Genomic DNA, 12,528 nt, shown 5'->3' on the forward strand with positions numbered 1-12,528 from the left:
CATAACAAAAAAAGAATGGAAAAAATGATTATATAGATATGATTAAGATCTGTTTTTTTGTTCTTTTTTAGTTTATACCAGGTATATGATCTTTTCTATTTTTTCTTTGTTGTGCTGTATTTTATCTCTGTTTCTATTTTTGACGTGCAATTTGCTCTTTTCAAGCTCTTCGTTTTCCCAACTTATCGGTGATGCTTGAGGGTATTAATATATGATGGTTTTCGGTGGCAGGATTGAATATAGGTACGAACAACATGGGTACTTTAACTTCTGACCATCAATGTGTGTTATTATTTATAACTATTACCAGTAGTCTGTATAGTTGTAGTTACTAGTACTAACAGTGTCCGTTACACACGTTTATCAATCACAGAGAGAATTCAAGTATATGAATACAGGCCACATTATGGTGTATCAGGCAGATAGAAGTTATAAGTTATGAGGGGGTTTATGAGTTATAAATGAGGTACTACGGGTTGAAAAATGACCCGGTCGGCTTTGGAAATAGAAGCGTAAGTGGAAAAAGCGAGGAAAAAGAGGGGATGCAATTGTTTCAAAAGGAAATAACAAAAATAGGATGTGTTCAATCATTGCGATAAAAAATGAGGGGTGGGGGGATCCTAATGCAAGAAGGACCGAATGCCCGAAAATCAAGTTAACCAATCAAAATCCAGAATTCGAAAAGCTTAGAGCTAAAAGCTGGTAAATCATCCAATCTTTGACAGTTTAAAAGACGTTGATTGGTTGGAAGTTTTCGGACAATCGATGCTTCTATCATAAGAACAGCACCCATCATTGCTGCTAAATACATCCCTACATAAATTCAACACATTTGTCCCATTTTCAGCTACTAAAGAGGAGTAATGGTGATATAGTAATCCATATAATGGAGTTAGTGAGAAAACAAATAAAACATCAGGACGCAAAACAGAGAAAAAAAAAACAGAGAAATATCAGTAATTTTATTTCACATCCATAACTTTAAAGTGAAAAAAGATGTGTGAAAATGTGAGTGTTGTTTTGGAAGATCACACAAACAAGCTGGGCTCAAATTGGGCATACCAATGAGGGGACAGACAGGAAAGGGTTAATGCGGTCGCAGCACACTCTTCTGCATAATTAAACCTGTCTCTCACACATAGAACCCCCGCAGCTCCAAACATGATTCGGGATCGAGAGAAAGAAGGGGGTGGATGAGTAGTCAATGTCTAATAAACCGATGAAGTCAAATTTCTCTTCATTTTTTGAAGAAAACGAACTTTGCGGTAATGTTGGTTCTTGCTTGTTTTTTGAAAAGTGATATGCGTAGGGTTTAAGGACACATAACTACCTGTCAAAGTGTGTGTTGATTTGATGGACGGACAGTTTGATTTGCTAATTCCCCTCCAGTGCAATTTGATCACGTGATTGGAATGGGTAACGTGGGAGATAACTTGGGGGGATTTGTGGATTTGTGCTGAGCTTAATTAACAGTTAGGGTCACCCTTCCTCTCACAAACACAGATTGGCCCAATTTTTTATTCATTTAATTTCATTTAAATAACGTCACCAAAAATGAGGAAGCAAAGCCCAAATCGATATAAATGTAAATTCGAATTGGTTGTAAAATACACAGGGGTCAATTTGAAATTAACCAATATACTCTCAAATCAGAAAATCTGGCGAACACGCATATGTAACCAAGAATAGTAACCCTTAATTGGTAATAGAATTGAGGCAAACTTATAAGCTATCGGTCCGGCGGAAGTCCCAAAACCTGAAAACCTGTGTTATCAAAATTGGGAAGAAAACTACCCCTGAATTGTGTCACTCAACAATCTGAAGCCCGTAAAACAAAAAAGAAAGAAAAGCAAAAAAGAAATAGAAATATAAAACAAGAATAACCAGTTGTTGTGCAAGTAGCACAGAGTGTTCCGACCATATTCATTAGAAAATGAAGAAAAAAAGTTTTCTTCTTTTGTTTTCTTCAAATTAGTGTTTTTTTAGTGAGTAGTGTGATTGTAAAACTATACAAACACCTAATGAGGTAGTGCAATAGACAAGATCGGCAACATTTTTTTTTTCAAAAAAGGAAAAATAAACAAAAATTGAAACAAAAAAATGAAAAAGTTTTTCCTTATTTTTTGAACAATAGTTTTAATTTTTTTGAAAATAATTATTGCTCAATAAGCGCTGAATCAAACATCTAAAACTAAATTCCTTGAGTAAAAAATTATTTTGTGAGCCTAAAAGTATAAGAAAATAGTAAACACTAATCCATATACTCGAAATTAAATTTAAAACAAAAATTTTTAAACCAGGTTTTCTCGACACTGAGACAACTTTTCGAAAAGTTTTTTATGCCGTTCAAATCACGACTAATGGGATTTCATTTTGATTTATCAATCGAATCTTTCCAATGATTATTTGGCTGCCTGATTTTGCGTGAATGGCAAACAAAAAGACAACAAGGATAGTCGGTTACTGTGCAAGTAGCAAAGAACGTTTCCACCACAGTCTTAAAAATACAAAATTTTTACTCAAAATTGTGTCGTTTTTTTTTCTGCATGTTGTGATAAAAAAATCTAAAAAAAATCAATCTGAGAAAAAAATTGGGCTTATTTGAGAGTCATAGTAAAATATTTCAATTGGAAAACAGTTGATGAAAAAAAACCACAAGAAAAACAAAAAAAATGCCAAAAAACTTTTAAAAAATTTTTTGGGGGAAATTTTTTCAATTTTCTAGTTTTTGATTCCCGAAATTGCGCTGAAAACTCCAAAAATTACCTTTTGACTGAGTGAAAGTGAAAGTAATCTTTCACGTTTTAAATTCAGCTTATATAAGCTATTGCAATTACTAACAATCTTAATACTTAGCTCAAAATTAGACCGAAAACCACAAATTTCAAACCGATTTTTCTGAACATTGTGAAAATGTTTTTGTGTTTTTCAAATGTCGTTCGAATCACGACTGAAAGGGCTTTAATATGATATATCACACAACCCTGTCCAATGATTATTTGTTGTAGCTGAATCCAAAGTCCTTCCCCATTTTCAACGGTGGGAACAAAAAAGTCAGAAAAAAATTAAAACATACTCAAATACAAAGTTCTTTCCCATTTTCAATGATCGGAACAAAATTTGGTGTTTTTCTTATTTATACGCAAAGTTCTGTTTCAACTGCTGTTTATTTGTCATTCAAAACATTAAAACATTAAAAATTTATTGTAATTTAGGAAACTTAACAGGTGAAAAAAAGTATTCTGAGAAAACGTTCTGAAGTAGAGGGAAAAGTGAGTTATAAAAAAGAATGCGATTGTAAAACAAAAAAGACGAGATAACTTCGTTTTTTTCTGTTCAAGTTTAAAATTCATAGTTTTTCAATTTTTGTTTATATAAATTTTTATTCGAAACCAATTTATGGACAGTCGGATCATTCAGGGTTTTGCCTGATACGAGCACTAATGTTATTAATTCCAGCGTTGTTTTTTGTTTCGACTTTCGAAGAAATTTACGGAATATTGGAGCTCGGGGTGTTCTTCTCTCCAGACAAGTTTTGCCTTTTTAACTAGATTTTTTTTCACGGATTTTAATTATATCAGCCAAAAAGTGGTTGTCTTGATCTCAAATTCAGAAAAATATATATATGACACTAGTGATTTTGTAAAGTTATGGGGGTTTACTTATTGCCTATTTGGCAAAATTGGGACAATTAAGGCGTGATATATTTGGCCTTTTTAACGCGTAAGCGGCTATTTAATCAGTCTTAAAAATCGTTCCAAATTGGTTGAAGCAGGCTATTTGTCATCCTTTATAGACGATAATTAGGAGCAAAATCTCTCATTTTGTGTCTTATTTGGTTTGTGCGGTGATGTTGAGGAAATCTCAAAATTATTCCTTTTAATAATTTTTCAAAAAAAACATCAGTTTTTTTAGGTTAAAACCGCTCGATAGGCCTGAAAAGTCTGATACGAGAAATGTTGCGTCCTTTTAGGCAGGATATACAAATTATAATGACGTAACTTCCAGCAAGTTTTCAAAGATGAATTATAAAGTTATGTTTAAACTGCTGTTTATTTGTCATTTAAAACACCAGAAAAAAATTAAAAATTTATTGTAATTTAGAAAAATTAACGCGTGAAAAAAAGTATTCTGAGTAAAAATTCTAAAGTAGAGGGAAAAGTGAGTTATAAAAAAGACTGCGATTGTAAAACAAAAGACGAGAAAACTTCGTTTTTTTTTCTGTTCAAGTTTAACCGCCCCTTTTCAATTATGCATTCACCACAGTTGTACTCTAATTTGCACCCAATGCCCAGTTCCAATTAAACCCCAACCCTAATACATGTATGTACTGTACCGCCACATGGGTATTGGGCAGGAGTAGGAGTCTATTTTCAAATTTTCCCTAATTCAAATTAAAACCTACGTCACTCAGTTCCAAAATTAAAAAAAAATAGCCCTAAGTTAGTAGTATTTCAGTGTTTGCAGTCGCTTCGAGTTCGTTACATCCACGCTTTTAGGTTATATTTGCAAAAGAAGTTTAGAAAAGTTTGAAAAAACTGAAATAGAAAAGAAACGTCTCGCTTCTAATAGCTAATGATAGCAAACTTCTCACGCTAAAAATTGATACAATGTATGCTAAAAATTGATACAACTGTTGAAAATAAAGGTGCATCACAAATAAACTACTAGCGACCGAAAAGTGTTTCCAACACCAGTGATGTATACCAAACGACTTTAGTTATACTATAACAATTTTTTTTTGCAAATTTCGAAAAAAAACAAAGAATTTATATTCTCGGGGTGGTTTTAATTATTGAGACCAATTCTCAACTGCATTTCCCCCAAAGGATCGATCCATGATTTTTCGCGGTCCCAGAAGGGGCGCGCTCACCAGTAGACTTTTCTGAGTGAAAGATTTCTGTGAAACGCTCACTACTAACCTAACGTGTGATAAAAAGAGCGATGTGATACTCTGATGCTGAAAATTTATTGCGCTCCTATTATGCATGGCAATTTATCACACAAAGTTGTTCCAAAATTAATTGAGTAAAGTTAATTCGTCTTTTAATTCTATACACAATTCATAAAAATCAGCTGAAAAATCGTAGTTTGTCAATTTTTCTTTATATAAAATTTATTCGAAACCAGTTTATGGACAGTCGGAACATTCAGGGTTTTGCCCTAATACGAGCAGCAATGTTATTATTTCCATCGCTGTTTTTTGTTTCGACTTTCGAAGAAACTGACGGAATGTTTGAGCTCGGGGTGTTTTTCTCTCCAGACAGACAAATTTTGCCTTTTTAACTTGCTATTTTTCACGGAATTCAATTATATCAGCCAAAAGGTGGTTGTCTTGATCTCAAATTCGGAAAAATATATATATGACACTTGTGATTTTGTAAATTATGGGGGTTTACTTTTTGCCTATTTGGCAAAATTAGGACAATTAAGGCGTGATATATTTGGCCTTTTTAACGCGTAATTAGCTATTTAATCAGTCTTAAAAATCGTCCCAAATTGGTTGAAGCAGGCTATTTGTCATCCTTTACAAATGATAACTAGGAGCAAAATCTCTCATTTTGTTACTTATATGGTTTGTGCGGTGATGTTTAGGAAATCTCAAAATTATTCTTTTTAATAATTTTTCGAAAAAACATCAATTTTTTTTAGGCTAACACCGCTTGAAAGTCTGAAAAGTCTGATACAAGAAATCTTGCGTTCTTTTAAGCAGGATATACAAACTATAACGGCATAACTTCCAGCAAACTTTCAAAAATGAATTATAATTGTTTTAAGCGTATTACAGAGCTAAGAGGTATATATATATACAATCATAATAATTTCACAAAAAAAATCTAGTGTCTAAAATGTTTAAAATACTTATAATTATTTTCGTAGCTCATGCTCTGTTTTCTTAGTTGCTAATGTATTATTTGGAAGCCAGCTAAAAGGATTATGCTTAAAAAGTGTAGCCTTAGTTTAGTTGTCTTCCCTTTCTAGTTGTTATTCGATAGATTAAACTTTATCTATGTAACAATACTTAACAGTTTCAGTTTTCAGTTTTGAACATTTTAGGCTAAATGTTTTTGTGAATTGATATAAACAAATTTTTTTGTTGAATGTTTCAAGTCTAATCTGAACTTTTAAAATATTTGAAGAATGTTCGGACAAAATTCAAACCTGCGTTGAATAATTTCCAAAGTCCGAGACGTTCCATTTTTTATCTAGAACTATACCTTTTTTGCTTTAAATGCGTCATTCCCAACATTCAAATTCAATTATGCGAAACTCAAATTCATAAAACAATATTAAAAAAAAACAAAAGTTAAACTTCAACACAAGAAAAACAAATTCAACGAAAACAAATTTTAACTTTATAACTGTAGCAGAGCATAAAAACCAAGTCAGCGTTTTTGTTTGAATCCAAGTATTTCTCTATCACCTGATATTAACCATTCAGTAATAAATATGATAACCCTGGATGACCTTCACACTAGTCATACACACAAAAAATGCTAGTCATACTGTTTCAAAAGCTATTGACAAATGCTAATCAATCAATTTACATTTGTGAAAAACGCAAAGTTTTCATACAATTTTTTGGAAGTGTGAAATGCTAGTACGCGTTTTTTGAGTAGCTCTTTGTGAAATTGTTTGACTAGCTTTTTGTAGGTCAACCTGGGTTCATAGGTTTATTGCTCGTTGTTTAATTGCAGAAGATTTAGAATTACTTAGATTCGAATAACAGTGTTTGTTTTGTTTTTATGTGCTGTTACAGTTATTTAGTTTAAATTTGTCTTTGAAGAATTTGCATTTTTTGAGTTTGACTTTCATACAGGTGAATTCAATGTTCGAATCACGTCTTTTGAATAGAAAAAATATAATTCACGATAAAAACGCTCCGGACATTAGAAATTATTCGACGTTGCTTTGAATTCGGTCCGAAAATTTTTCCAGTAATCTAGAAATTCTTACTATACTTAATACATTCAACAAAACAGAACAGTAGGTTTCTTTTCACAAAAAAAAATTTTTAGTCCAAAGCATTGAAATTAGCAAGCCGGAATTTTTTTCTCACCACCTGAAAATTTCTATTGCGATATAAAAGTCATGAAAAGGTTGCCACAAAAAAAACGAATTAACTAAAACAGAGATTTAAAGTAGTTTTGATAAAATTTTTTGCTACAAGCAAAAACAACAGACGTAGTAAATAAAAATAAACCGTTATTTGCTTATAGAGATTCCATTTTTGGAAACCTTGCAGGAAAGTCTTCATGAAATAATACTGCAAATTACATTTTTGGAATTTACATTAAACTAACATATGTCAGATTTGAAGCTCAAGCTCACAAATTTGACTGTAAATTTGCAGACCATAAGCTCCATAATTGAGCGGTAGTACATACAGTTGGAATTAGCAAAATCAGCTCGGAGTTGAACGATTAAAATGGTTCTGGGGTTGAAATAGAGGAGAGAAAAAAATCGGTAAGGAAGACTAGCTGTGTGATCTATGCAAGAAGGAAGTGATAAATTATGTCACACATCACAAACCTTCACTTAATTGGGGTGTCCCCCATTTCCGACACAATCATCAATTTACACTCCTTCTACTAGTCCATAAATTCTCACATTTACAGGCGCCAAAATAAGACTTCATTTTCACCCAAAACTTTCACGAGTTAAATTACACATGCCAGCTCTTAATTTTAAATTTATCTAATGCATCTTCTAAAAGCGTTTTTCTGACAGTGAAGGGGAGGGGAGATTTTTTTGGTCAAACTGACTTTTCGACCTCTGCTGAACTGAAACCCATTAGGCATTTGTGGCACAAGTTTCTCTCAAAACTGTTATATTTTTGAGCCACATATGCTTTTGGAAAAATTTACGGATAGGTTGGCCAACTTGAAATGGCTGTCTGAAACTGCTTTGAAAAATTCAAAGCTAGCCATACAATTTTTTGATAATGGTTAAGCAATCGATACGTCTAGAAAACTGCATGGAAGCTCTATACTCCCGGGTTGACCAAAAAATACTAGTCATAAAATTTTCATATATGGAAAAATGGTAATCATACCCTTTTCATGCAATTCCATGAGTATAAAAATTGCATGAAAAGTCTACGATTAGTTATTTTTCAAAAATGGAAATTGTATGAATAGCATTTTCCCATAAACCAAAAAAAAAACGATTTTTTGATAAAATAGTTTTCTCAAAATTTCTGGGACTTGTTCGTGACCGAACACAAGTAACACAAAATATGGTTTACTCAAAACTAGAGTCAACAAAGATTTGATCATTTCGCTTTTACAATGCATTGGAACGACCTGAATTGCTTAAGAGTTATCTTACACAAATTATATACTGAAAGTATCGAACTTTTTAGTTTTGGCAAACATTTTCAAAGATGTTTATTTTCAAAATTTGAAATTTAAAATTATCAGACATTGATCAGACATACATAATATGCAATACATAAGAAATAGGAGTTTTTAGCGCTTTTGAAAAAAAACATATATCCAGAGAAACGAAAATTTAAATTTTGCATGCAGTTTTTTTTTGGAAAATGTTTGTATGAGTACAAAATTCGATTAGCGGTTGAAAAAAAAACACTTTTGTGGCAATTTCAAAATTACTTGGAACAACTTATGTTGTCGCCATCAAAAAAATGCTTGTCGTACAATTTCCATATATGGAAATTATATGATTAGCATTTTTTTGACAACGAGTTTTTCTTTTCTATATAATACGTCACACCGACTTTTAAGCCAGAACAAGAAAAAAATTCTTTGAAAATTCGATGACAATTTCTTAGTATTTCTCAAAGACTTACTTTATGGAAGTATAATATTAGCATTTTTTGGTTTATGGATGTCAACCCGGGCTTTGTGTTTTTCAATAAGATGGAACTTATCGTCTACCACTTTTTCTCAAATCAAATAAAATAGTTTTATTCTTTTCAAAAAATTTTTGATTTTTTTGAAAGTGAAAAGAATCCTGGGATATTGAAATCTTTGAGTTTCCGAGGCATTCGAGGGATCTCGAAAAAATTATAAATGCTTTGATAACAGCCTAAAATGGCATTCAACATAGTTTCAAAGTTTTGAACCCAAACAAAAAATTTTTGTAGGATATATTAAAGTTGCAACTAACAAAAACCTTTTATATTTGAGTATTTTTAAACATTATGACTACGCTATGAAAAAAACTGCAGTCAATTTAATGAGAGAGTATTTGTTTGATTTTTAATTCAAAGAGAATAATACACATTTTAGGGCCAACTTTGAAAATGAGCTTTTAAAAGACAGAGCATTAATGGTAACTGCTTTTTAAATTGTATTCTCTACAATATATCAGCAATTGTTTTTTTCAACTCACGTAAATCCTAAGGATCATAGTATTTGCTTTCTAAAATCGAAGATGTTAACAACAAAAACAACACCGCCAGCAATGCATTAAATGGCAGCGAATTTGATGGCTTTAGAAATAGAGTTTCAAACTAGTATCTGTGAAACAACCAGTTTCTAATATGACGCTTGTTTTTTCGCATAAGAAAAGTATTTTCAAACTAAGCTAATATCAAAAATTTCAAATTATTTATTTTAAAATCATGCCTGTAGTTAAACCTATAACAGAATTGCTTTGTTCAGCCATTGCTCGAATTTTTGGCAGAGAACGCAAGCTTGAAGAATTTGCCAACCCTAAGTAGTAACCTAGCATTCCCAAAAAAAAGGCGTTTGTCCTATTTTGATAATCTGGTGCTCGAACCAGTGTATTGAGTTTATTACTTTCTATAGGAGTCTACATGGAAATTTCTTTCCAAAGCAGACAAAAGATAAGAAAGATTCGCTTTAGATCTTGAAATTTAATCGAATCAAACAAGAAAAAAAACACAAGCATAGTAGAAACTAAATTATGTTTTAAAAAGTACAGATCAGTTTTGTTTTCGTAAAAACACGTATAAAAACTTACCTCGTTCGACTAAAACACGATACTTTTTCGTCTTTGTGATACTATGGCCTCTCGATGCATCGTAAAATTATAATTTATTACGGAAGCTTTTTTTCTGCATTCTGAAATTTTCTTGCGTGAGCTTCGCTTCTACATCATGAAAATTTCACTTCTGCAGCTCTAAAACTTTCTTCACGGCCCGTGCCGATGTTTCCAAAGAGAGGGTGAGAAAAATTTTCACGGTTCGGCATCAGAAGAGCCGAAGTAGTGACAAAGTTTGTCAAACTTTCAGTTATATGTTTTCTCCCAGTGATCAAGTTACAGGATTCGCCAAAATATTTTGGTTTTACTGGAATACAGCAATTCCACGGCCAACACTACTTTGTGATTTGTTTCGAAGGTCACTTCAAGACACAACTCATAGATTTTTTGCAAATATAATTGTGAGCGATTTGAAGAACGCCCAGATGAGTGCTACCCGGGGAATTTTGGTATGAATTGTCAGAAATAGAGATTGCCTTAATTCAACAGAAACATTTTCAAGGCCAGCTGCAAGTTGCTAACCAGATTGAAGCCTGCAAAAGCTGTAGCATAATTTTTATTTTATTTTTAGTGTTGAAAGTGTATATGCAGACCGATGCAATACCAAATTCATTAATATGAGTTGATAATAGTTGATAAAACATTTGGGAGTAAATTGAAAGGTTTCATCGGCTAATCAAAAAGCTAAACTTTCAGCATTTCCGATTCACCGCAATTTATTGTTCACTTGTTATCACTCAACTTTTATAAAACAGGGTGAAACGCCAAAAATCTTCAGGCAGATCAAACTTTTGTGCAACAGAAATGGATGACATATCTTGGTGGGGGCGTATCTAAAGTTATTTTTCCCGTGAATTTAAATTTGTGTCAAATTGTCATAAAAAAACATCAAATTGTCATGAAATAACACATGCATTTTTTTTGTAGTCAATTTGATTTAACCAAACGAAACTCAAATAGTAATCTCTCGATAAGAGTCTATAGTACATTGGTAAAACTCATTTTAACTTGTATAACTGCAATAAATCAATTTTTTCAATGTGATGTGTGCCTTATTTGCAGGGTTAAATTTGCTGTAAAGTCTCAACATAGGAAATGTGCTACACCATTTTTTTGGTGTTAAGTTATAAAAGAGGAATCAATTTTCTTGGGCTTTTTATTTATAAGGTAGTGAAATGACTAGGTACTAAAAACTGCGGTGTTAATTTGGCTGTTAATTAATTTTAGGGCAACGCCAAAAATGCTATTAAATTCTATTCACATCTTATATTTTCAAAACGAGGCCCAATTCTGCGTTTTGTGAATTGTGAGCGGATTCCGCAATAGTACCGCTCTCTTGAATCTTTCTTTATGTTTACTTCAATCATACCGCGAAATTTTCCATGTTTAAAGAGTTATCTCTGAATTTCAGTGGCCTACAGACACCAAAAAAGTTCAACTATCACAGTTTGGTCTCGCAATATTTTTTTTCTGAAAACATTATCAAAATGCTCGAGTGTGGTTGCATGAATTAAGTCGAAATCAGAAAAATGATTTTTAAATTTTTCTGACTTTAGGCAGTATAATAGAAAAGAGTCCAAAATTAATTTTGGCGGTGTCATTTAAGGGAGGAGGTGTTCTTCCCTTTTTTCAATTTTTATGAATTATCTATATTTTGCGCAATGAGTTCCAAATTTGTAAAATTATTTTCATTGTAAATCTATTCTATGTTTTGGAAATTAAAAATTGACTTACAATGAGTAGAAAATAAGCAAGACAAACTCAAACGGAAATATTTTAGAGCAAAGGTGAAATTAAATAAATATTGCGTCTAAAACAACCCTTTGGGGATAAACTGAGTAAAAAGCATTTCTTCATTAAAAAAGAGACGGACTGAAAAAGCAGTAAGAGCTGCATTTAGAAATTAAAACGACAAAGTAAAAAGAAAACTATGTTTAACTACACTGTTCCAAAACAGGAAGTCACACGCGCTATTTCTACATTCAATTACCGGCGTGGTTTCTGATGGCAAAAAAGGGGAGAAAAGAGGCCTTTAAAATGGAACAAAAGTATTAACTTTCCCTTAATCAGTAAAATGGGACGTCTTAAGTCCTATTTAAAGTCTTCTCTGAAGCATTAATGAGGAAAAACATTTGCAGGAAATGAAAAGATACAAGCAGTTAATGAGACATATTTAAATCCATACAAGTCTAAGAAAGCGGATGAAAAAAACTGAAAACTGGACAGCAACAATGAACGCATTTTCATCCTGCCTTCTGAATCCCCGTTTTTTTTTCAATTTTTTTCTCCTTGATTCCATTAGTTTGGAAATTCAAAAGAAAGTTAGCCTTGATTTTGACCATCAAAATTATTAATGATATCGTAACAATAAAACGTTTTTATATCTTAATCTGTGATTTTTTTAAGATCACCCCGAGTTAAGAAAAAAATGCGGCAAGATAATATAAAATGGGGAAAGATCTTGGATTTTTTGAGCAAGCGGATTCCTAAAAAAAAAATCCGAAAATTTGAAGACTTTTTTAAAGCATTACGAGGCCAAACTGTGCACTGGATATG

General features: G+C 32.1%; 1 protein-coding gene across 5 annotated transcripts in view; it reads right to left on the minus strand.

Moving 5' to 3' along the window:
- LOC134845956 (uncharacterized) overlaps positions 1-11,801 on the minus strand; it is a 35,516-nt gene extending 23,715 nt beyond the window's left edge. The window contains exons 1-2 of one of the 5 annotated variants that reach the window (XM_063863097.1): positions 7,305-7,342; positions 1,331-1,756 (exon numbers count right to left, since the gene is read on the minus strand). The gene's annotated coding sequence lies outside the window, so the exon portion shown is untranslated. Of the gene's footprint in view, positions 1-307; positions 608-1,062; positions 1,280-1,330; positions 1,857-7,304; positions 7,343-11,706 lie in introns of those variants that run through there. The other 4 variants (XM_063863095.1, XM_063863096.1, XM_063863099.1 and 1 more) reach the window with 4 other exon arrangements.
- Positions 11,802-12,528: the final 727 nt, after the last annotated feature.

This window comes from Symsagittifera roscoffensis, chromosome 5 (genome assembly GCF_963678635.1).
Source record: "Symsagittifera roscoffensis chromosome 5, txSymRosc1.1, whole genome shotgun sequence".
Taxonomy (NCBI): domain Eukaryota; kingdom Metazoa; phylum Xenacoelomorpha; order Acoela; family Convolutidae; genus Symsagittifera; species Symsagittifera roscoffensis.